This window comes from Pseudophryne corroboree, chromosome 11 (assembly GCF_028390025.1).
Source record: "Pseudophryne corroboree isolate aPseCor3 chromosome 11, aPseCor3.hap2, whole genome shotgun sequence".
In the NCBI taxonomy this organism is placed as follows: Eukaryota; Metazoa; Chordata; class Amphibia; order Anura; family Myobatrachidae; genus Pseudophryne; species Pseudophryne corroboree.
In genome coordinates, this window is record NC_086454.1 from 6,148,887 (window position 1) to 6,173,979 (window position 25,093).

Here is a 25,093-nt window from a genome sequence, read left to right on the forward strand (position 1 = left end):
TACAAGAAAACTTAATAAGTAGTTGTCTCAATTATCTGTAGCTATAAACAGAGCCCAGGCATTATTAAACCATTAGTTTAGAGATAATATACAGCATTGTTTAAATTTGATATAGACAATCTAATATACACCCCCACCACCCTCCTCCTGAGTACACAGCTGCACTGGCACTGTGCAGTCCCATAGGGGGGCGAGCACTCTGACAAGTGAGGGCAGTGCTGAGGAGTAGGGGGGCCGGAGGAGTGGGGGCCTTTGTCTTAAGTGCCCCAGTCCCCCCAAGGCTTAGGGATCTATTTACTAAGGCTTGGATGGAGATAAAGGACCAGCCCAATTAACTCCTGCCGATGTCACAGGGCTGGGTTTTGAAAAATGACAGGAGCTGATTGGCTGATACTTTATCTCCATCCAAATAGACCCCCATTATCCCGGCCCTGGGTGTTAGTAAACAGTTTAGTGTAGGAGCGCTCTTTTCAAAAGGTGGCGTCATTTTTAAGCATTTTCCAGCCATTGTTACGTGCTTGGCAATGCCGTGTGATGATAAAAACTGGGGGTGCTGACGTTTAGCAATGTTATATTTTAGGGCTGTCACCCTGAAACAGTTGATCGTCCGCGATAATAGTTTCCAATAAAAGTTTTGCTAGAACAGCTTATTAAACTTAGGTTAGAGAACAGACATCGCTCACGGCAGATTTGCTGCGATACCTGAGCTGTACGATGCCCTGAAGCCGGTTGCGGTAACAGAGCTGTCGGTGACAAATTCCACCAGCATTACTGTCCCGGATGACGACAGGGGGGGGGTGGTTGTCCCGTTCCACAAGTCCGCTCCAGCAGCAGAGGGGACATCATGCTTGGTCCATCAAACACTCTAATATAATCCGCGAGGCACCCGGCAGAGGGCTGCACATCGAATGCCACAAACGTCAGGAGCACCTGGAACATAGCATTACAATAGGGGGCACCTGGAACATAGCATTATAATAGGGGCACCTGGAACATAGCATTATAATAGGGGCATTACATAGGATTATAAATAATAGGGGCATTACATAGGATTATAAATAATAGGGGCATTACATAGGATTATTATTTATAGGATAATCAGACAGCGTCCCTTCAAGGTTGCAGAGTAAATAAAAGACGGGAAAAGTGTGTCTGATACTGATGAACTAGGACAAAGATTAGGCGCTGGTTTCTCAATGTATCACCTTATAATACATATAGGAGAAGGCATTGAATGAGCAATGGTGTACATGCAACAGGCTGCCCCCCCCATATTCCCCAGACTGCCCCCCTCCCCCCATATTCCCCAGGCTGCCCCCCCCATATTCCCCAGGCTGCCCCCCCCATATTCCCCCAGGCTGCCCCCCTCCCATATTCCCCAGGCTGCCCCCCCATATTCCCCAGACTGCCCCCCTCCCCCCATATTCCCCAGGATGCCCCCCCCATATTCCCCAGGCTGCCCCCCCCCCCATATTTCCCAGGCTGCCCCCCCATATTACCCAGGCTGCCCCCCCCATATTCCCCAGACTACCCCCCTCCCCCCCATATTCCCCAGGCTGGGCTGCCCCCCCCCATATTCCCCAGGCTGCCCCCCTCATATTCCCCAGGCTACCCCCCCCATATTCCCCAGGCTGCCCCCCATATTACCCAGGCTGCCCCCCCCATATTCCCCAGACTACCCCCCCTCCCCCCATATTCCCAGGCTACCCCCCCCCCCATATTCCCCAGGCTGCCCCCCCTCCTCCCATATTCCCCAGGCTGCTCCCCCATAATCCCCAGGCTGCCCCCCCCCATATTCCCCAGGCTGCTCCCCCCCCCCCCCCCCAATATTCCCCAGACTGCCCCACCAATCCCCGGCTGCTGTGATCTATATGACGAGAGTGATGCAGGCTCCCAGCCGGACTACATTTTCCATAAATACCTTGTTTCTTGGAATACGAATGAGCCAGGTACAATTATAGTTATTTGGGTGATTGGCTGGGTTTGATGCAGAGAAGAAGACGCCTTGGAAAGTGGAGAGAACGGAGGAGCAGACATCTGGGAGGAAGAGAATGGAGAACGGTGTCAGGAATGAGCCTGGGGGCTTTACATAACTTAAAAGAAAAATATTCAGCACAAATAAGGAATATGTTTATCATCAATCCTTCCAGAGAAGTGCTGACATGCTGTGGCCGTCGGCAACGTGAATATGAATGAATGATGGGTTAGTATTGGTTGGGCCTCCGCTGATTGCGGGAGACGGGTACAAAGGGCCTGATTCAGCGTTGTACGTTATTGCACAGCGCCAGGATAGCGCAGGGAAGCGTCTGTGCAATACCGTTCAGCTCATATGTTACTGCAGCAGGAGGCGTCTGGTGTAAATAATAGACACCTCCAGGGGGCTTCTGTGATCCGCTGCTTCATCTCAAGAAGACGCACCATTGGATAACTCTGCGTAACCATCGGTCATCTGAGTAACCTTCCCTGAGCCGCAGCAGAAGTCAGTAAATAATCATCGCCAGACGCAGACACTGACCTCGGCACTCCTAGAAAACGGAGGCAAAGAACCTCCATTTTGTGGAATGGAGCCAGTCACCACCCCTTTCCCTCCCCCAAACGCCCTCAGTCATCAATCAGGCTAGGGCATAGGAGGCACTGCGCGCGAGGACACGGGACCAGTACGCACGTGCGCAGTGTCCCCACCGTAGGGTTAGCGATGCATACAAGTATGAATCAGGCCCATTCTGCACAATGACCCCCGGGATACACTTACTGCAGTTATAGAGTCTATTTATCTTGGCTACATCCAGGTTGCTCAGGCCTATTCTCTGCCCAATAATAACACCGGGGCTGGGAACGGGCTGGATGGTCTGCCTGAGGTAATTCTTGGTGAATGCGAATCTGTATAAGAGAGAAAAGCAGAAGAGTCACAGGCGGGATAGCGCCGGGGCCCTATAGCAGTCACAGGCAGGGAAGTGCTGGGGCCCTATAGCAGCCACAGGCAGGGAAGTGCCGGGGCCCTATAGCACTCACAGGCGGGATAGCACCAGGGGCCCTATAGCAGTCACAGGCGGGATAGCACCAGGGGCCCTATAGCAGTCACAGGCAGGGAAGTGCTGGGGCCCTATAGCAGCCACAGGCAGGGAAGTGCCGGGGCCCTATAGCACTCACAGGCGGGATAGCACCGGGGCCCTATAGCAGTCACAGGCAGGGAAGTGCCGGGGCCCTATAGCAGTCACAGGCAGGGGAGCGCCGGGGCCCTATAGCAGTCACAGGCAGGGGAGCGCCGGGGCCCTTTATCAGTCACAGGCAGGGGAGCGCCGGGGCCCTATAGCAGTCACAGGCAGGGGAGCGCCGGGGCCCTATAGCAGTCACAGGCAGGGGAGCGCCGGGGCCCTATAGCAGTCACAGGCAGGGGAGCGCCGGGGCCCTATAGCAGTCACAGGCAGGGTAGCACCAGGGCCCTATAGCAGTCACAGGCAGTATAGAGCGGGGGCCCTATAGCAGTCACAGGCAGGGGAGCGCGGGGGCCCTATAGCAGTCACAGGCAGGGGAGCGCCGGGGCCCTATAGCAGTCACAGGCAGGGACGTGCCAGGGCCCTATAGCAATCACAGGCAGGGAAGTCCCGGGGCCCTATAGCAGTCACAGGCGGGATAGCACCGGGGCCCTATAGAAGTCACAGGCAGGGAAGTGCTGGGGCCCTATAGCAGTCACAGGCGGGATAGCACCAGGGGCCCTATAGCAGTCACAGGCGGGATAGCACCAGGGGCCCTATAGCAGTCACAGGCAGGGTAGTGCCGGGGGCCCTATAGCAATCACAGCCAGGGAGCGCCAGGGCCCTATAGCAGTCAAAGGCGGGATAGCCAAACTAAAATACAACAACAATAAGGCTGCGCTTAGAGAGATGAATTGTCTGGATAACAAAATAAAATTTATTAAACTTAAAATCTGTCCATTGGACAATTAAAATGAGAATACACTGTGATAAATAGCCTCTGATCACCTTTTAAACAACACATAAGCTTGTTCCAGATAAACCATAGGACCCTATATGCTTAGAACCAATTGAATCCTGGGGCTATAGCATAGTCCCTGGGCTGGAGAAATATGTCCCAACGCTGGAGGATTAGCAGTTCCAATATTAAATCATGAGTTAAAGGAAAGTCCTCACCAGTTGTGCGTTTTGGTAAACAAAAGTCCAGTCCTTAGTTGTGGATGTGGTTCAAGTCGAGCAGATTTTGGGGTCCAAGGTGGTCCAAGCTTGAGGTGATAAGTTGTGATGGGACGATCAGGAGGCTCACCACTTACGCGTTTCACAGCTTCTGCTGCTTTATCAAAGGACAGATTTTAAGTTTAATAAATTTTATTTTGTTATCCAGACAATTCATCTCTCTAAGCGCAGCCTTATTGTTGTTGTATTTTAGTTTGGTTTTTCTACATAGGCGTAACTATCCTATACAGGCAGCTGCTGCACTCTCTAATTGGAATCACACCCACAGCGCCCTTTCCAACCTAGGTTGGCTTGTTCTACCAAAGGCGGGATAGCACCAGGGGCCCTATAGCAGTCACAGGCAGGGTAGCGCAGGGGCCCTATAGCAGTCACAGGCGGGATAGCACCGGGGCCCTATAGCAGTCACAGACAGGAGAGCGCCGGGGCCCTATAGCAGTCACAGGCAGGGGAGCGCCGGGGCCCTATAGCAGTCACAGGCGGGATATCGCTGGGGCCCTATAGCAGTCACAGGCAGGGGAGCACCAGGGCCCTATAGCAGTCAAAGGCAGGGTAACAACAGGGCCCTATAGCAGTCACAGCCAGGGTAGCGCCGGGGCCCTATAGCAGTCACAGGCAGGGGAGCGCCGAGGCCCTATAGCAGTCACAGGCAGGGGAGCGCCGAGGCCCTATAGCAGTCACAGGCAGGGGAGCACCAGGGCCCTATAGCAGTCACAGGCAGGGTAACACCAGGGCCCTATAGCAGTCACAGCCGGGGTAGCGCCGGGGCCCTATAGCAGTCACAGGCAGGGGAGCGCCGAGGCCCTATAGCAGTCACAGGCAGGGGAGCACCGAGGCCCTATAGTAGTCACAGGCGGGATAGCGCTGGGGCCCTCTAGCAGTCACATGCAGAGTAGCGTCGGGCACAAATTCTCCACTGAATCCTTAGCCATTATTCACTACAGAAAATGCTACTCCATCTGTAGCTGATGTATTTACTGTATATGACATTCCCCAGCTTCCTACATAAGCCTCAGTACTGAATGTTCTCTGGGCTACCTCGCTTGGTGTCTGATTTTGGTAATGGTTATGTTGATTATGAGGTTTCTTTAATGATCTACCTACAAATACAACACAGCGTCGCTCTGCTCCATCATTCTAGCTATAATTTCATACTTTAGTTTATGTTTACAGTGTATCCAAGGGAAAATTTGTCTGTATGATATAAAGCATTGCTCAAAAGCACAGATAAAGCAATATATTTATTAAACATTGCAGGAGGACAAGTAAAAGTCCACAGTTAGAGTTGCCTGAAGGTTTAAAGACCTTGGCCTTTTAAAGAGAACTAAATCCCCCCCCCCCCCCTATAGGTATGTTAGGGACACTTACTTCCCATAATGCATCACGGAGGAGTAATCATATTCCAGGCCCAGGTTATTGGTGTTCGTTTTGAGAAAACTCGCACTGTATTCTGTGTCAGGAAAACAACATCAGTAAACGGTTTAAAATATAAAGCAGTGGGTGAAAACCTGGAGAGCCCGGGACAGTCCCGCAGGCAGCTCTCGGAGCGATGGGCATACCCCCAGAGACCCTGTGGAGCAAGACCACACCCAATATCTGTGCGCAAAATATCGTCATGTGCCCAAAATTCTGTTTCCCCTCTCCTAAATGTAGGGAAGTATTGTGGGAAGGCGGCAACGTGTCATACTGACAGCAACCCACTGAGGGTAAATTATAGAGTCAGCGCTACCATTACTTAGGTAGTAGCCTGGGTCACCAATGGTTAAGGAGCACCTAAAACACGTATCCAGTGTGTAAAATGACACTGCAGTGCCCTCACATGGAGTGCCGGTCATTAAGCCAAGCTCCCCATTTCCAGTCTCAGGAGCAAGGATGCATCCCCTGTAGTGTGTGGTACTATTCCAATTGCAGCTTGTCCGACGTTAGATATGCTGGAACTTTTTTATTATATAAGCCCAGATATAACATCCCCCTACTCCCTTCCTGCCTAAGTAATAAGCAGCAGGAGTGAGGGCAAAACTACAAAGAGGAGTGTAGGAGAACAACAACAGCTACATGCCAAGTATACCTGAGCAGCTATACAGGAGGGTCAGCAGGTGGCGCTGCATCAAAAGTTGTCACTGTGTAGTCTCTCTCTGTTATGATAGTGTACTGTACCTCAGAATGTTTCTGTCTGTCCTCTATGTTATGCTGTTATACTGTATACTGTATGTACTGGTCACAGTGTTAACCAATCCAGGGACGGATTGTGGGATATGGCCACCCCTGGGGCATGTGTCGGCTAAACTAATCATTTCTTTTTATAGCCACACTGGTCGGCAAACCTGTGTATATCAGCTACTGATAACGGCAGGAGCCGATCTGTGATATAGATAGTTCACAGACACTTCAGAGTTAATGACTGAGTAAAAGGTGGGGACTACTATGCAGCGTCTAATTATTCATTGGTGAATGTAGATATTAAATAAAGGATCTTGTCAGGTAAGTGTGTTGCTGTAGTCCCTCTATAGAGCAGGGTGTAGCGACCCTTTGCCACCAGTGCACCGGCTGTTAGTTACAGGCATTGTACCGGGAAGAACGTTCTGCCACAGGATGTTGATGTAGGAGTCCCGGTCACTTCGGCAGTGCTCATGCTCAAATCCAAGGGCATGGTTGAGTTCGTGCTGAATGACCCCGTGTATGATGCAGCCTCCTATCTCTAAGGACACGTCCTGCGAGCTCCCTAAGCGACCCATGGATGACCAACAACTGGAACAGTAAAAGCGTTTTGTCACATGAAAGCACACAGCAATAGTCACATGACTGGGAAATATATATTACACTTCGGGTACAGCAATAGTCACATGACTGGGAAATATATATTACACTTCGGGTACAGCAATAGTCACATGACTGGGAAATATATATTACTCTTCGGGTACAGCAATAGTCACATGACTGGGAAATATATATTACACTTTGGGTACAGCAATAGTCACATGACTGGGAAATATATATTACACTTCGGGTACAGCAATAGTCACATGACTGGGAAATATATATTACACTTCGGGTACAGCAATAGTCACATGACTGGGAAATATATATTACTCTTCGGGTACAGCAATAGTCACATGACTGGGAAATATATATTACACTTCGGGTACAGCAATAGTCACATGACTGGGAAATATATATTACACTTCGGGTACAGCAATAGTCACATGACTGGGAAATATATATTACTTTGAGTTCGGTGAAGAAGCATTTTCTCCCAGTACGGAGTTGGGAATTAATGTAAAGGTGTTACAGATGAATGAATACGGTCAGTACGGGGTAAACACATAGCCTGGGGCACCAGTCAGCAGGGGGCATTCCAACAAAGCCCATTCTCCTATTCAGGGGCAGATTTAAGGGTGAGGGCGCCCCCAGGCACAACAGTAAAGGCCGCCCTCACAGCAAAAAATGCGGAAAACCCTCAGAGAATGCCATATGTAAAAAGGGCCAGCAGTGAATAGCCGCTGTCCCAAGTTCTATAAAATGTTATGACGCAGCAATGTACTGGTATGGCGTTGCCTAAAGAAACCTGTATTCTTCTTTATGTAGAGATCCCCAGAGAGGGATCATAAGACCTGTAACAACATCCTGTGGACACTCCATGCATTTACCCTTCAGGCTGCACTTCCCGGTGCTGCCAGCCCCGCCCCTCCTGCACAACGTTATGACATCATGCAGTCACAGGGTGGGGCCGGCACAGGGCGCAGTACCGCGCTGTTATACATCTGTCTAAATACGTTAAATATATAGTACCTATCACAATAAAGGTGGCCACGTCAATGTGCAACGAGGCTGCGTGAGGCAATATTACGCACAGCGTTTCTGCATACATTACGGGCAATACGGTAATGAAATCATTGCTTCATTTTGCTTGCAGCTCTTTGAAGTACAGTGGTGTCTATTCATGAAGCAGTGATAAGAGTGGAGAAGTGAGCCAGTGGAGAAGTTGCCCGTGGCAACCAATCAGCTTTGAAGTAACGTTTATCAAGTGCATTCTATACAATTATACATATTAGCTGATTGGTTGCCATGGGCAACTTCTCCACTGACTCACTTCTCCAATCCTTTCACTGCTTCATGAATAGACTCCAATATGAGTAAAAATGTGCAGAGAGATCATTGTCTTACTCAACACTACAAGCATAACGCGTGGCGCTACAACCGGGACTTTGTGGCTTTTTGAATCGGCCCCATCTTGAAATGCAAAATGCACCGGCTGTCCTGTAGCGGCCCGCGGAGATTATTCCTCATGTACATTGTGCTCACCCAATACTGGCGATAATATTCAGGTAGTCCGCCTCAGTAGTGCGTGGCACAAAGCGGATGCAGGTCAACGTGGAGAATTCCAGCATAGCCCTCTCTATGACAGATCTGTCGTCAGCGGCTGGAAATAAGTGGGAAGTATTTAGAGACATTACGATCTGACCGTGTCCCTTTCATTCACATTATACATGTAAGGCGATAATATACATCAAAGAGCATATTCATTAACCAGCACCGATTAGCCCCCCCCCCCCCCCCCCACAATAATTAAGCATTCAGCTGACTGCAAGTGACAGCAGTGGATACTGAATTCAGTATTGCACCGGTTGCAGGACAGCCAGGGACACCATCAGAAATTGCGGGGCCCAGGACTGACGGAATTGGCAGGACCCCCTCCCCCCCCAGGGCATTTTATTGTGCATTTTACCCATTAGTATGTAAATGTGTATAATGTTTTCACTATCTGCCTATGTAGTTGGCATGCAGTATTTAATGAATAGTGACAACCAAACTGTATTATCAATTATTATAAATTTATTATAAATGAAAAAATACATATAAATATATATATATATATATATATATATATAAATGATATAGTCTCCCTAATCCTAAGGGTTTATGATATAAAGTGGCATACAAGAAGGCTGAGCTTCATTAGTAAATCGTAGGAGGAGAGGATCCTGGGATGGATCAGAGGAGGCTGGTAGCCAGTTACAATTCAATTAACATAATCTCCGTAGTACAGAGAAAGTTTCGGACCCCCTCTCTGTCAAGGCCCGGGACTGGAGTCCCAGCAGTCCCCCCCTGGTGGCAGCCCTGAGGATCGCTGCTCCAGAAAAGCAGCTACAGTATCTTAGTGACATTTTTGCTGCCAGTATGTTAAAGCAAAAGTTTACCAAAAAGCAGAAGTAAGGGAAAGGACACAAATCTTTTGCAACAGTGAAAACTACAGAATCCTCACATTGATTAAAGAGATACCTCATGGTCCTAATATGCAAGCAGGGGTGCCGCCACAGACAGCATATATAGACTAGAGACAACAAGGATGGAACGAGTTGTCTCTTTAGAAATAAGGGTTTAAATTATAACATTTAATTCATGTTGTGTAAGAACATCTGGTTTGTGAAATAAAAAATAAGTATAGAGCGAAATAAAGAGTTGAAATTCGCGATTAAAAACTTGTGTCTCACTGTGTCCTTATTATGCACAGCATCTTGATGTATATTATATTATAATCATATACATATATATATTCCTATAACTGTTCTCACTACCGAGGCGAAGCAGGAAGGGGCATCGGCAAGATGTAAGAACATCTTGTCTGCCAAAGCGCCCTCCGGCAATGTCCCCCTGAGCACACAGCGCTAGTGCTGACGCGCTGTGTCTCCTTCCCGGCCGGCTCATCTGCACATGTGCAGGATCTCGCTACTCACATGAGATCCCCAGGGCAGTCCGGAGCCGGCACCCGCCACAGCCAGGGACAGCTGTGTCTCTGCTGTGGTGTCTGGGCATCGACACCATGGTTCATACATTGCCCGGGCACTTCGGCTTGCTCTCATTTAGAGCAGCACCAATCACTGGACAATCATACGTGAGGGGAAGCGGTATAGCGCACATAACGTGTAATGATAACGCTCCCCCCCCCCCCATATCGCCAGTTCATACATCTACCTAAATATATCTAACCCAATACAGAGGCGTTCTGTGTCTCCTGATTATATTGCCATGATACATTATTAGGAAGGCTGTCCCGGGAACATTAGTGTGCGTGTCTGGCTGTCCCGGGAACATTAGTGTGCGTGTCTGGCTGTCCCGGGAACATTAGTGTGCGTGTCTGGCTGTCCCGGGAACATTAGTGTGCGTGTCTGGCTGTCCCGGGAACATTAGTGTGCGTGTCTGGCTGTCCCGGGAACATTAGTGTGCGTGTCTGGCTGTCCCGGGAACATTAGTGTGCGTGTCTGGCTGTCCCGGGAACATTAGTGTGCGTGTCTGGCTGTCCCGGGAACATTAGTGTGCGTGTCTGGCTGTCCCGGGAACATTAGTGTGCGTGTCTGGCTGTCCCGGGAACATTAGTGTGCGTGTCTGGCTGTCCCGGGAACATTAGTGTGCGTGTATGGCTGTCCCGGGAACATTAGTGTGCGTGTATGGCTGTCCCGGGAACATTAGTGTGGGTGTCTGGCTGTCCCGGGAACATTAGTGTGGGTGTCTAGCTGTCCCGGGAACATTAGTGTGCGTGTCTGTCTGGCTGTCCCGGGAACATTAGTGTGCGTGTCTGGCTGTCCCGGGAACATTAGTGTGCGTGTCTGGCTGTCCCGGGAACATTAGTGTGCGTGTCTGGTAGAGATGAGCGCCTGAAATTTTTCGGGTTTTGTGTTTTGGTTTTGGGTTCGGTTCCGCGGCCGTGTTTTGGGTTCGAACGCGTTTTGGCAAAACCTCACCGAATTTTTTTTGTCGGATTCGGGTGTGTTTTGGATTCGGGTGTTTTTTTCAAAAAACACTAAAAAACAGCTTAAATCATAGAATTTGGGGGTCATTTTGATCCCAAAGTATTATTAACCTCAAAAACCATAATTTACACTCATTTTCAGTCTATTCTGAATACCTCAAACCTCACAATATTATTTTTAGTCCTAAAATTTGCACCGAGGTCGCTGTGTGAGTAAGATAAGCGACCCTAGTGGCCGACACAAACACCGGGCCCATCTAGGAGTGGCACTGCAGTGTCACGCAGGATGTCCCTTCCAAAAAACCCTCCCCAAACAGCACATGACGCAAAGAAAAAAAGAGGCGCAATGAGGTAGCTGTGTGAGTAAGATTAGCGACCCTAGTGGCCGACACAAACACCGGGCCCATCTAGGAGTGGCACTGCAGTGTCACGCAGGATGGCCCTTCCAAAAAACCCTCCCCAAACAGCACATGACGCAAAGAAAAAAAGAGGCGCAATGAGGTAGCTGTGTGAGTAAGATTAGCGACCCTAGTGGCCGACACAAACACCGGGCCCATCTAGGAGTGGCACTGCAGTGTCACGCAGGATGTCCCTTCCAAAAAACCCTCCCCAAACAGCACATGACGCAAAGAAAAAAAGAGGCGCAATGAGGTAGCTGACTGTGTGAGTAAGATTAGCGACCCTAGTGGCCGACACAAACACCGGGCCCATCTAGGAGTGGCACTGCAGTGTCACGCAGGATGTCCCTTCCAAAAAACCCTCCCCAATCAGCACATGATGCAAAGAAAAAGAAAAGAAAAAAGAGGTGCAAGATGGAATTGTCCTTGGGCCCTCCCACCCACCCTTATGTTGTATAAACAAAACAGGACATGCACACTTTAACCAACCCATCATTTCAGTGACAGGGTCTGCCACACGACTGTGACTGATATGACGGGTTGGTTTGGACCCCCCCCAAAAAAGAAGCAATTAATCTCTCCTTGCACAAACTGGCTCTACAGAGGCAAGATGTCCACCTCATCTTCACCCTCCGATATATCACCGTGTACATCCCCCTCCTCACAGATTATCAATTCGTCCCCACTGGAATCCACCATCTCAGCTCCCTGTGTACTTTGTGGAGGCAATTGCTGCTGGTCAATGTCTCCGCGGAGGAATTGATTATAATTCATTTTAATGAACATCATCTTCTCCACATTTTCTGGATGTAACCTCGTACGCCGATTGCTGACAAGGTGAGCGGCGGCACTAAACACTCTTTCGGAGTACACACTTGTGGGAGGGCAACTTAGGTAGAATAAAGCCAGTTTGTGCAAGGGCCTCCAAATTGCCTCTTTTTCCTGCCAGTATAAGTACGGACTGTGTGACGTGCCTACTTGGATGCGGTCACTCATATAATCCTCCACCATTCTATCAATGTTGAGAGAATCATATGCAGTGACAGTAGACGACATGTCCGTAATCGTTGTCAGGTCCTTCAGTCCGGACCAGATGTCAGCATCAGCAGTCGCTCCAGACTGCCCTGCATCACCGCCAGCGGGTGGGCTCGGAATTCTGAGCCTTTTCCTCGCACCCCCAGTTGCGGGAGAATGTGAAGGAGGAGATGTTGACAGGTCGCGTTCCGCTTGACTTGACAATTTTGTCACCAGCAGGTCTTTCAACCCCAGCAGACTTGTGTCTGCCGGAAAGAGAGATCCAAGGTAGGCTTTAAATCTAGGATCGAGCACGGTGGCCAAAATGTAGTGCTCTGATTTCAACAGATTGACCACCCGTGAATCCTTGTTAAGCGAATTAAGGGCTCCATCCACAAGTCCCACATGCCTAGCGGAATCGCTCCGTGTTAGCTCCTCCTTCAATGTCTCCAGCTTCTTCTGCAAAAGCCTGATGAGGGGAATGACCTGACTCAGGCTGGCAGTGTCTGAACTGACTTCACGTGTGGCAAGTTCAAAGGGCATCAGAACCTTGCACAACGTTGAAATCATTCTCCACTGCGCCTGAGACAGGTGCATTCCACCTACTATATCGTGCTCAATTGTATAGGCTTGAATGGCCTTTTGCTGCTCCTCCAACCTCTGAAGCATATAGAGGGTTGAATTCCACCTCGTTACCACTTCTTGCTTCAGATGATGGCAGGGCAGGTTCAGTAGTTTTTGGTGGTGCTCCAGTCTTCTGTACGTGGTGCCTGTACGCCGAAAGTGTCCCGCAATTCTTCTGGCCACCGACAGCATCTCTTGCACGCCCCTGTCGTTTTTTAAAAAATTCTGCACCACCAAATTCAAGGTATGTGCAAAACATGGGACGTGCTGGAATTTGCCCATATTTAATGCACACACAATATTGCTGGCGTTGTCCGATGCCACAAATCCACAGGAGAGTCCAATTGGGGTAAGCCATTCCGCGATGATCTTCCTCAGTTGCCGTAAGAGGTTTTCAGCTGTGTGCGTATTCTGGAAACCGGTGATACAAAGCGTAGCCTGCCTAGGAAAGAGTTGGCGTTTGCGAGATGCTGCTACTGGTGCCGCCGCTGCTGTTCTTGCGGCGGGAGTCCATACATCTACCCAGTGGGCTGTCACAGTCATATAGTCCTGACCCTGCCCTGCTCCACTTGTCCACATGTCCGTGGTTAAGTGGACATTGGGTACAGCTGCATTTTTTAGGACACTGGTGACTCTTTTTCTGAGGTCTGTGTACATTTTCGGTATCGCCTGCCTAGAGAAATGGAACCTAGATGGTATTTGGTACCGGGGACACAGTACCTCCAACAAGTCTCTAGTTGGCTCTGCAGTAATGATGGATACCGGAACCACGTTTCTCACCACCCAGGATGCCAAGGCCTCAGTTATCCGCTTTGCAGTAGGATGACTGCTGTGATATTTCATCTTCCTCGCAAAGGACTGTTGAACAGTCAATTGCTTACTGGAAGTAGTACAAGTGGGCTTACGACTTCCCCTCTGGGATGACCATCGACTCCCAGCGGCAACAACAGCAGCGCCAGCAGCAGTAGGCGTTACACGCAAGGATGCATCGGAGGAATCCCAGGCAGGAGAGGACTCGTCAGAATTGCCAGTGACATGGCCTGCAGGACTATTGGCATTCCTGGGGAAGGAGGAAATTGACACTGAGGGAGTTGGTGGGGTGGTTTGCGTGAGCTTGGTTACAAGAGGAAGGGATTTACTGGTCAGTGGACTGCTTCCGCTGTCACCCAAAGTTTTTGAACTTGTCACTGACTTATTATGAATGCGCTGCAGGTGACGTATAAGGGAGGATGTTCCGAGGTGGTTAACGTCCTTACCCCTACTTATTACAGCTTGACAAAGGGAACACACGGCTTGACACCTGTTGTCCGCATTTCTGGTGAAATACCTCCACACCGAAGAGCTGATTTTTTTGGTATTTTCACCTGGCATGTCAACGGCCATATTCCTCCCACGGACAACAGGTGTCTCCCCGGGTGCCTGACTTAAACAAACCACCTCACCATCAGAATCCTCCTGGTCAATTTCCTCCCCAGCGCCAGCAACACCCATATCCTCCTCATCCTGGTGTACTTCAACACTGACATCTTCAATCTGACTATCAGGAACTGGACTGCGGGTGCTCCTTCCAGCACTTGCAGGGGGCGTGCAAATGGTGGAAGGCGCATGCTCTTCACGTCCAGTGTTGGGAAGGTCAGGCATCGCAACCGACACAATTGGACTCTCCTTGTGGATTTGGGATTTCGAAGAATGCACAGTTCTTTGCTGTGCTGCTTTTGCCAGCTTGAGTCTTTTCATTTTTCTAGCGAGAGGCTGAGTGCTTCCATCCTCATGTGAAGCTGAACCACTAGCCATGAACATAGGCCAGGGCCTCAGCCGTTCCTTGCCACTCCGTGTGGTAAATGGCATATTGGCAAGTTTACGCTTCTCCTCCGACAATTTTATTTTAGGTTTTGGAGTCCTTTTTTTTCTGATATTTGGTGTTTTGGATTTGACATGCTCTGTACTATGACATTGGGCATCGGCCTTGGCAGACGACGTTGCTGGCATTTCATCGTCTCGGCCATGACTAGTGGCAGCAGCTTCAGCACGAGGTGGAAGTGGATCTTGATCTTTCCCTAATTTTGGAACCTCAACATTTTTGTTCTCCATATTTTAATAGGCACAACTAAAAGGCACCTCAGGTAAACAATGGAGATGGATACTAGTATACAATTATGGACTGCCTGCCGACTGCAGACACAGAGGTAGCCACAGCCGTGAACTACCGTACTGTACTGTGTCTGCAGCTAATATAGACTGGTTGATAAAGAGAAGATGTCTATGTAACTATGTATGTATAAAGAAGACTGAAAAAAATCCACGGTTAGGTGGTATACAATTATGGACGGACTGCCTGCCGAGTGCAGACACAGAGGTAGCCACAGCCGTGAACTACCGTACTGTACTGTGTCTGCAGCTAATATAGACTGGTTGATAAACAGAAGATGTCTATGTAACTATGTATGTATAAAGAAGAATGAAAAAAAACCACGGTTAGGTGGTATACAATTATGGACGGACTGCCTGCCGAGTGCAGACACAGAGGTAGCCACAGCCGTGAACTACCGTACTGTACTGTGTCTGCAGCTAATATAGACTGGTTGATAAAGAGAAGATGTCTATGTAACTATGTATGTATAAAGAAGAATGAAAAAAATCCACGGTTAGGTGGTATTACAATTATGGACGGACTGCCTGCCGAGTGCAGAGACACAGAGGTAGCCACAGCCATGAACTACCGTACTGTGTCTGCTGCGACTGGATGATAAATGATATAAAAAATATATATATATCACTACTGCAGCCGGACAGGTATATATTATATATTATATAATGACGGACCTGCTGGACACTGTCTGCCAGCAGAATGAGTTTTATTTTTATAGAATAAAAAAAAAAAAAACACACAAGTGAAGTCACACGACGAGTGTTTAACTTTTTCAGGCAATCACAATATAAGTATACTACTAACTATACTGGTGGTCAGTGTGGTCAGGTCACTGGTCAGTCACACTGGCAGTGGCACTCCTGCAGCAAAAGTGTGCACTGTTTAATTTTAATATAATATGTACTCCTGGCTCCTGCTATAACCTATAACTGGCACTGCAGTAGTGCTCCCCAGTCTCCCCCACAATTATAAGCTGTGTGAGCTGAGCAGTCAGACAGATATATAATATATATATATAGATGATGCAGCACACTGGCCTGAGCCTGAGCAGTGCACACAGATATGGTATGTGACTGACTGAGTCACTGTGTGTATCGCTTTTTTCAGGCAGAGAACGGATATATTAAATAAACTGCACTGTGTGTCTGGTGGTCACTCACTATATAATATATTATGTACTCCTGGCTCCTGCTATAACCTATAACTGGCACTGCAGTAGTGCTCCCCAGTCTCCCCCACAATTATAAGCTGTGTGAGCTGAGCAGTCAGACAGATATATATAATATTATATATAGATAATAGATGATGCAGCACACTGGCCTGAGCCTGAGCAGTGCACACAGATATGGTATGTGACTGACTGAGTCACTGTGTGTATCGCTTTTTTCAGGCAGAGAACGGATATATTAAATAAACTGCACTGTGTGTCTGGTGGTCACTCACTATATAATATATTATGTACTCCTGGCTCCTGCTATAACCTATAACTGGCACTGCAGTAGTGCTCCCCAGTCTCCCCCACAATTATAAGCTGTGTGAGCTGAGCAGTCAGACAGATATATATAATATTATATATAGATAATAGATGATGCAGCACACTGGCCTGAGCCTGAGCAGTGCACACAGATATGGTATGTGACTGAGTCACTGTGTGCTGTGTATCGCTTTTTTCAGGCAGAGAACGGATTATATTATGTACTCCTGGCTCCTGCTATAACCTATAACTGGCACTGCAGTAGTGCTCCCCAGTCTCCCCCACAATTATAAGCTGTGTGAGCTGAGCAGTCAGACAGATATATATAATATTATATATAGATAATAGATGATGCAGCACACTGGCCTGAGCCTGAGCAGTGCACACAGATATGGTATGTGACTGAGTCACTGTGTGCTGTGTATCGCTTTTTTCAGGCAGAGAACGGATTATAAAGTAAACTGCACTGTCCTCACTAGTAAACTCTCTCCACTCAGTCTCTACACTTCTACAGTAACAGTACTCCTCCTAGTCAGCTCCAGTAAATCTCTCTCAGTCTCTTATAATCTAAATGGAGAGGACGCCAGCCACGTCCTCTCCCTATCAATCTCAATGCACGTGTGAAAATGGCGGCGACGCGCGGCTCCTTATATAGAATCCGAGTCTCGCGATAGAATCCGAGCCTCGCGAGAATCCGACAGCGTCATGATGACGTTCGGGCGCGCTCGGGTTAACCGAGCAAGGCGGGAAGATCCGAGTCGCTCGGACCCGTGAAAAAAAACATGAAGTTCTGGCGGGTTCGGATTCAGAGAAACCGAACCCGCTCATCTCTAGTGTCTGGCTGTCCCGGGAACATTAGTGTGCGTGTCTGGCTGTCCCGGGAACATTAGTGTGCGTGTCTGGCTGTCCCGGGAACATTAGTGTGCGTGTCTGACTGTCCCGGGAACATTAGTGTGCGTGTATGGCTGTCCCGGGAACATTAGTGTGGGTGTATGGCTGTCCCGGGAACATTAGTGTGGATGTCTGGCTGTCCCGGGAACATTAGTGTGCGTGTCTGGCTGTCCCGGGAACATTAGTGTGCGTGTCTGGCTATCCTGGGAACATTAGTGTGCGTGTCTGGCTGTCCCGGGAACATTAGTGTGTGTGTCTGGCTGTCCCGGGAACATTAGTGTGCGTGTCTGGCTGTCCCGGGAACATTAGTGTGCGTGTATGGCTGTCCCGGGAACATTAGTGTGGGTGTCTGGCTGTCCCGGGAACATTAGTGTGGGTGTCTGGCTGTCCCGGGAACATTAGTGTGCGTGTCTGGCTGTCCCGGGAACATTAGTGTGCGTGTCTGGCTGTCCCGGGAACATTAGTGTGCGTGTCTGGCTGTCCCGGGAACATTAGTGTGCGTGTCTGGCTGTCCCGGGAACATTAGTGTGCGTGTCTGGCTGTCCCGGGAACATTAGTGTGCGTGTCTGGCTGTCCCGGGAACATTAGTGTGCGTGTCTGGCTGTCCCGGGAACATTAGTGTGCGTGTCTGGCTGTCCCGGGAACATTAGTGTGCGTGTCTGGCTGTCCCGGGAACATTAGTGTGCGTGTCTGGCTGTCCCGGGAACATTAGTGTGCGTGTCTGGCTGTCCTGGGAACATTAGTGTGCGTGTCTGGCTGTCCCGGGAACATTAGTGTGCGTGTCTGGCTGTCCCGGGAACATTAGTGTGCGTGTCTGGCTGTCCCGGGAACATTAGTGTGCGTGTCTGGCTGTCCCGGGAACATTAGTGTGCGTGTCTGGCTGTCCCGGGAACATTAGTGTGCGTGTATGGCTGTCCCGGGAACATTAGTGTGCGTGTATGGCTGTCCCGGGAACATTAGTGTGGGTGTCTGGCTGTCCCGGGAACATTAGTGTGCGTGTCTGGCTGTCCTGGGAACATTAGTGTGCGTGTCTGGCTGTCCCGGGAACATTAGTGTGCGTGTCTGGCTATCCCGGGAACATTAGTGTGCGTGTCTGGCTATCCTGGGAACATTAGTGTGCGTGTCTGGCTGTCCCGGGAACATTAGTGTGCGTGTCTGGCTGTCCCGGGAACATTAGTGTGCGTGTCTGGCTGTCCCGGGAACATTAGTGTGTGTGTCTGGCTGTCCCGGGAACATTAGTGTGCGTGTCTGGCTGTCCCGGGAACATTAGTGTGCGTGTCTGGCTGTCCCGGGAACATTAGTGTGCGTGTCTGGCTGTCCCGGGAACATTAGTGTGCGTGTATGGCTGTCCCGGGAACATTAGTGTGGGTGTCTGGCTGTCCCGGGAACATTAGTGTGCGTGTCTGGCTGTCCCGGGAACATTAGTGTGTGTGTCTGGCTGTCCCGGGAACATTAGTGTGCGTGTCTGGCTGTCCCGGGAACATTAGTGTGCGTGTCTGGCTGTCCCGGGAACATTAGTGTGCGTGTCTGGCTGTCCCGGGAACATTAGTGTGCGTGTCTGGCTGTCCCGGGAACATTAGTGTGCGTGTCTGGCTGTCCCGGGAACATTAGTGTGCGTGTCTGGCTGTCCCGGGAACATTAGTGTGGGTGTCTGGCTGTCCTGGGAACATTAGTGTGCGTGTCTGGCTGTCCCGGGAACATTAGTGTGGGTGTCTGGCTGTCCCGGGAACATTAGTGTGCGTGTCTGGCTGTCCCGGGAACATTAGTGTGCGTGTCTGGCTGTCCCGGGAACATTAGTGTGCGTATCTGGCTGTCCTGGGAACATTAGTGTGCGTGTCTGGCTGTCCCGGGAACATTAGTGTGCGTGTCTGGCTGTCCTGGGAACATTAGTGTGCGTGTCTGGCTGTCCCGGGAACATTAGTGTGCGTGTCTGGCTGTCCCGGGAACATTAGCGTGCGTGTCTGGCTGTCCCGGGAACATTAGTGTGCGTGTCTGGCTGTCCTGGGAACATTAGTGTGCGTGTCTGGCTGTCCCGGGAACATTAGTGTGCGTGTCTGGCTGTCCTGGGAACATTAGTGTGCGTGTCTGGCTGTCCTGGGAACATTAGTGTGCGTGTCTGGCTGTCCTGGGAACATTAGTGTGCGTGTCTGGCTGTCCCGGGAACATTAGTGTGCTTGTCTGGCTGTCCCGGGAACATTAGTGTGCTTGTCTGGCTGTCCCGGGAACATTAGTGTGCGTGTCTGGCTGTCCTGGGAACATTAGTGTGCGTGTCTGGCTGTCCCGGGAACATTAGTGTGCTTGTCTGGCTGTCCCGGGAACATTAGTGTGCTTGTCTGGCTGTCCCGGGAACATTAGTGTGCGTGTCTGGCTGTCCCGGGAACATTAGTGTGCGTGTGTGGCTGTCCCGGGAACATTAGTGTGCGTGTCTGGCTGTCCCGGGAACATTAGTGTGCGTGTGTGGCTGTCCCGGGAACATTAGTGTGCGTGTCTGGCTGTCCCGGGAACATTAGTGTGCGTGTCTGGCTGTCCCGGGAACATTAGTGTGCGTGTCTGGCTGTCCTGGGAACATTAGTGTGCGTGTCTGGCTGTCCCGGGAACATTAGTGTGCGTGTCTGGCTGTCCTGGGAACATTAGTGTGCGTGTCTGGCTGTCCTGGGAACATTAGTGTGCGTGTCTGGCTGTCCCGGGAACATTAGTGTGCGTGTCTGGCTGTCCTGGGAACATTAGTGTGCGTGTCTGGCTGTCCTGGGAACATTAGTGTGCGTGTCTGGCTGTCCCGGGAACATTAGTGTGCGTGTCTGGCTGTCCTGGGAGCATTAGTGTGCTTGTCTGGCTGTCCCGGGAACATTAGTGTGCTTGTCTGGCTGTCCCGGGAACATTAGTGTGCTTGTCTGGCTGTCCCGGGAACATTAGTGTGCGTGTCTGGCTGTCCCGGGAACATTAGTGTGCGTGTGTGGCTGTCCCGGGAACATTAGTGTGCGTGTCTGGCTGTCCCGGGAACATTAGTGTGCGTGTGTGGCTGTCCCGGGAACATTAGTGTGCGTGTCTCTTACTCTAATATTATCTGAGTTATTGAAAACGGTGAAAAACAATCTGACTTCAAACTGACTATTATATCACCTCTGTGACAGCGCACTGATAATAGTATACTGTTATACTGTATATAATATTTAGGGATCTATTTACTAAGCCTTGGATGGAGATAAAGTTGCTGGAGATAAAGTACCAGCCAATCAGCTCCTAACTGTCATGTCACAGACTGTGCTTGAAGAATGACAGTTAGGAGCTGATTGGCTGGTACTTTATCTCCAGCAACTTTATCTCCATCCAAGGCTTAGTAAATAGACCCTTTAGTCTCTGGAAAATATATTACCCCCCCCCCCCCTCCCCCCTCCCCCTAACATAGCCAGCACCAGTGCATCTCCCCAGTTTGGTATTGGAAACACTGGTGGACAGAGTGTGTGGTAACCCCAACTTGTCCATTATCAGGACTGGCGGTGCCATAGAGAGCAGATCAGCAGTGTGGTGGTCACATACTAGATTCCACCAGCCCTAGGCCTGCTGGCACCACCATAAAAGTAGGCTCCACCAAGAAAAGGGCTCCCTCCTCCCCCGGTATGAGATCAGACATCAGGGAGCATTTCAATCCGCCACATACAGACTTATAAGGTTATTACTTATGGCATCATTGAATATACTGAATAAATACATGAAACTTTCGCTTGAGCAATATGTATAAAGAACAAGGGAGGTAATTCAGACCTGATCGCAGCAGCAAATTTGTTAGCAGTTGGACAAAACCATGGGGGTAATATCAAGTTGATCGCAGCAGGACATTTTTTAGCAGTTGGGCAAAACCATGGCCCTCATTCCGCGTTGTTCGCTCGCAAGCTGCTTTTAGCAGCTTTGCACACGCTAAGCCGCCACCTACTGGGAGTGAATCTTAGCTTATCAAAATTGCGAACGAAAGATTAGCAGAATTGCGAATAGACACTTCTTAGCAGTTTCTGAGTAGCTCCAGACTTACTCGGCATCTGCGATCAGTTCAGTGCTTGTCGTTCCTGGTTTGACGTCACAAACACACCCAGCGTTCGCCCAGACACTCCTCCGTTTCTCCAGCCACTCCCGCGTTTTCCCCAGAAACGGTAGCGTTTTTTCACACACACCCATAAAACGGCCAGTTTCCGCCCAGAAACACCCACTTCCTGTCAATCACACTCCGATCACCAGAACGAAGAAAAAACCTTGTAATGCCGTGAGTAAAATTCCTAACTGCATAGCAAATTTACTTGGCGCAGTCGCACTGCGGACATTGCGCATGCGCATTAGCAACTAATCGCTCCGTTGTGAGAAAAAAATACAGAGCGAACAACTCGGAATGACCCCCCATGTGCACTGCAGGGGGGACAAATATAACATGTGCAGAGAGAGATAGATTTGGGTGGGTTATAGTGTTTCTGTGCAGGGTAAATACTGGCTGCTTTATTTTTACACTGCAATTTAGATTGCAGATTGAACTCACCACACCCTGGGGGTGATTCCGAGTTGTTCGCTCGCTAGCTGCTTTTAGCAGCGTTGCACACGCTAAGCCGCCGCCCTCTGGGAGTGTATCTTAGCTTAGCAGAAGTGCGAACGAAAGATTAGCAGAATTGCGAATAGAAATTTCTTAGCAGTTTCTGAGTAGCTCCAGACTTACTCAGCCATTGCGACCAGCTCAGTCCTTTTCGTTCCTGGTTTGACGTCACAAACACGCCCTGCATTTGCCCAACCACTCCCCCGTTTCTCCAGCCACTCCTGCGTTTTGCAACTCGAACACCTGCGTTTTTCCGCACACTCCCATAAAACGGGCAGTTTCCGCCCAGAAACACCCACTTCCTGTCAATCACACTACGATCAGCACAGCGATGAAAAAGCTTTGTTATGCCGTGAGTAAAATACTTAACTTTTGTGTAAAATAACTAAGCGCATGCGCAGTAAGCGACTAATCGCAGTATAGCAAAAATCGGCAACGAGCGAACAACTCGGAATGACCCCCCCAAATCTATCTCTCTCTGCCTCCCCTGCAGTGCACATGGTTTTGCCCAACTGCTAACAAAGTTCCTGCTCCGATCAACTCAGAATTCCCCCCCATGTGCATTGCAGGTGGGGCAGATGTAACATGTGCAGAGAGTGTTAGATGTGGGTGGGGTGAGTTCAAACTGAAATCTAAATTGCAGTGTAAAAATAAAGCAGCCAGTATTTACCCTGCACAGAAACAATATAACCCACCCAAATCTAACTCTCTCTGCACATGTTACAGCTGCCCCACCTGCAGTGCACACGGTTTTGCCCAACTGCTAACAAATTTGCTGCTACGATTAGGTCTGAATTACCCCCAAGTCATTGCAGAGACCACTCACAAAATTGAGAATCCAGTGTATACGGTACAGGAACAGAGCCATTTCCAGACTTGGGCCAGAAACAATTTCCGGCAGGACAGCCGATGGCGCTGCGCCCCCCATTCACCGCAATGTCTCCGTGGCGCAGCATCTTCGTACTTCCTGAGTAAGGGACAGAAGACAGCAGTGAAGTTACGTGTCACAGGCCCAAATGCACTAAGCCTTAACAAGAGATAAATTGCAGACGGATAAAGAGTGATAAAGTACCAGACAATCAGTTCCTAACTGTCATGTAACAGGCTGTGTTTGAAAAATGACAGTTGTGAGCTGATTGGCTGGTACTTTATCCGTCTCCACTTTATCTCTTATTAAAGCTTAATACATTTGGGCCATAATCTGGTGTCTTTCCATCCATACGTGTAGCTGTAGGGATAACAGCACAGACCAAATGCTATGGGGATCAGTACCTATGTAAGACCATTTAGGCTATAACTAGGGCAATAACCCAGCGAGAGAGGCTCTAGACCGCGCCAATGTGTACGATTATAAATTGGGGAGTATGATAACATTTTGAAGCAATTTTCTGTCTGACCCATTAAACCATAAGCGGAGTGTGCACTCTCACCCCCAAACACTCCTGTTTTTCATGATGCCATCCTGGTTTCCCCCTGGTGAAGTAGAGTGTGGGCGTGGCTATACAGATTGGGGGAGTGGTCAGTTTTCTCCCAAAAAAAGTTGTATCAAGTAGATTTTAAATTCTAATGATCAGTAAACAGTTTGTCGCTGATCCCTGTCACTAGTCACACACGTGCTGACACTCCGTGTAACCGACACTATGAAAGCGTCCGCTGAATACGTCTCTAGATAGCACATACAGTAGCAGGAGGGAATCTCAGTGCTCAGCGCTGGCTGAGGGGCGACATTCCTATCTTCCAAATAAAACAGATCAAATAAATAATTAACAGAGGACTAATTAAAAAAGTACAAGACAATCTGGTCTGAAATGTTGATAACTATCTCCCACAACATAATTAGTAACGTTTGCAGAACAGATGCAGACTGAGAGAATTGTGGTATTAGAATGAGTAATTAACTACAGAGGTGCCGGCATCACTTACCTTTGTTCATCCTCTCTATGGTGCTCAAGACATCTTCATCTGGCGCAGTGCGGTTTGTGGGCAAAGGGGCTGTATACAACGGAGAAATTTGCATTACATTTATATATATTGCACTTAGAAGAAAGTATTAAGTGAAAGGTAAGACATTACCCGGAAATGTCATATTATAGGACCTTTAAATAGCAAGTTATGGTCATTTTCTGCTTTTAGTGGTCTTCCTATAAATATTTACGTATTTTCACAATTAATTCTGGAGGGAAAATAAACATGGCCGCCAGCACAGACAAAATCAGCCTGCTACACAGACACTGTCAGCAGGTAATGTGATATCATGGTGGGAAAGTGAAAGGGTAGGATGTGACATTAATAACAGAGCACTGAGAGGAATGCCAAAGCCTCTCCGCTCACTACGTTATGTGACTGTGGTTTCCATGGTAGTGCATAACAGTGTGCATAATTATAAATCATTAATAACAGTCTGAAAAATGAAACCTAATAAAACCAAGGTAATTACCAAGCTGCTTCTATAGCCTTCAATCATTCCTCATGGGATTGTTACTTTCAGTTAGTGAAGAGCGGGTTTGGATCCTCGGGATCCGAACCCCCCCGAACTTCACCCTTTTTTGCACGGGTCCGAGCAGACTCGGATCCTCCTGCCTTGCTCGGTTAACCCGAGCGCGCCCGAACGTCATCCCGCGGTCGGATTCTCGCGAGATTCGTATTCTATATAAGGAGCCGCGCGTCGCCGCCATTTTTCACTCGTGCATTGGAGATGATAATGAGAGGACGTGGCTGGCGTCCTCTCAGTTTCTATGTTCAGTGGGCTGCAAATATCTGTGCTCACTGTGCTGCAAATATCTGTGCTCAGTGTGCTGCAAATATCTGTGCTCAGTGTGCTGCAAGTGCAAATTCTACGTTCTCTGCCTGAAAAACGCTCCATATCTGTGCTCAGTGTGCTGCAAATATCTGTGCTCAGTGTGCTCATTGCTTTATTGTGGGGACTGAGGACCAGCAGTATTAATATATAGTAGGAGGACAGTGCAGAGTTTTGCTGACCAGTGACCAGTGACCACCAGTATTATACGTTCTCT

The 25,093-nt window shown here is 49.2% G+C and overlaps 1 pseudogene; it reads right to left on the reverse strand.

Annotated features, from left to right (window-relative positions):
* Window positions 1-679: 679 nt before the first annotated feature.
* LOC134969929 (embryonic protein UVS.2-like) lies at window positions 680-24,165 on the reverse strand (annotated as a pseudogene).
* Between the last annotated feature and the right edge of the window lie 928 nt (window positions 24,166-25,093).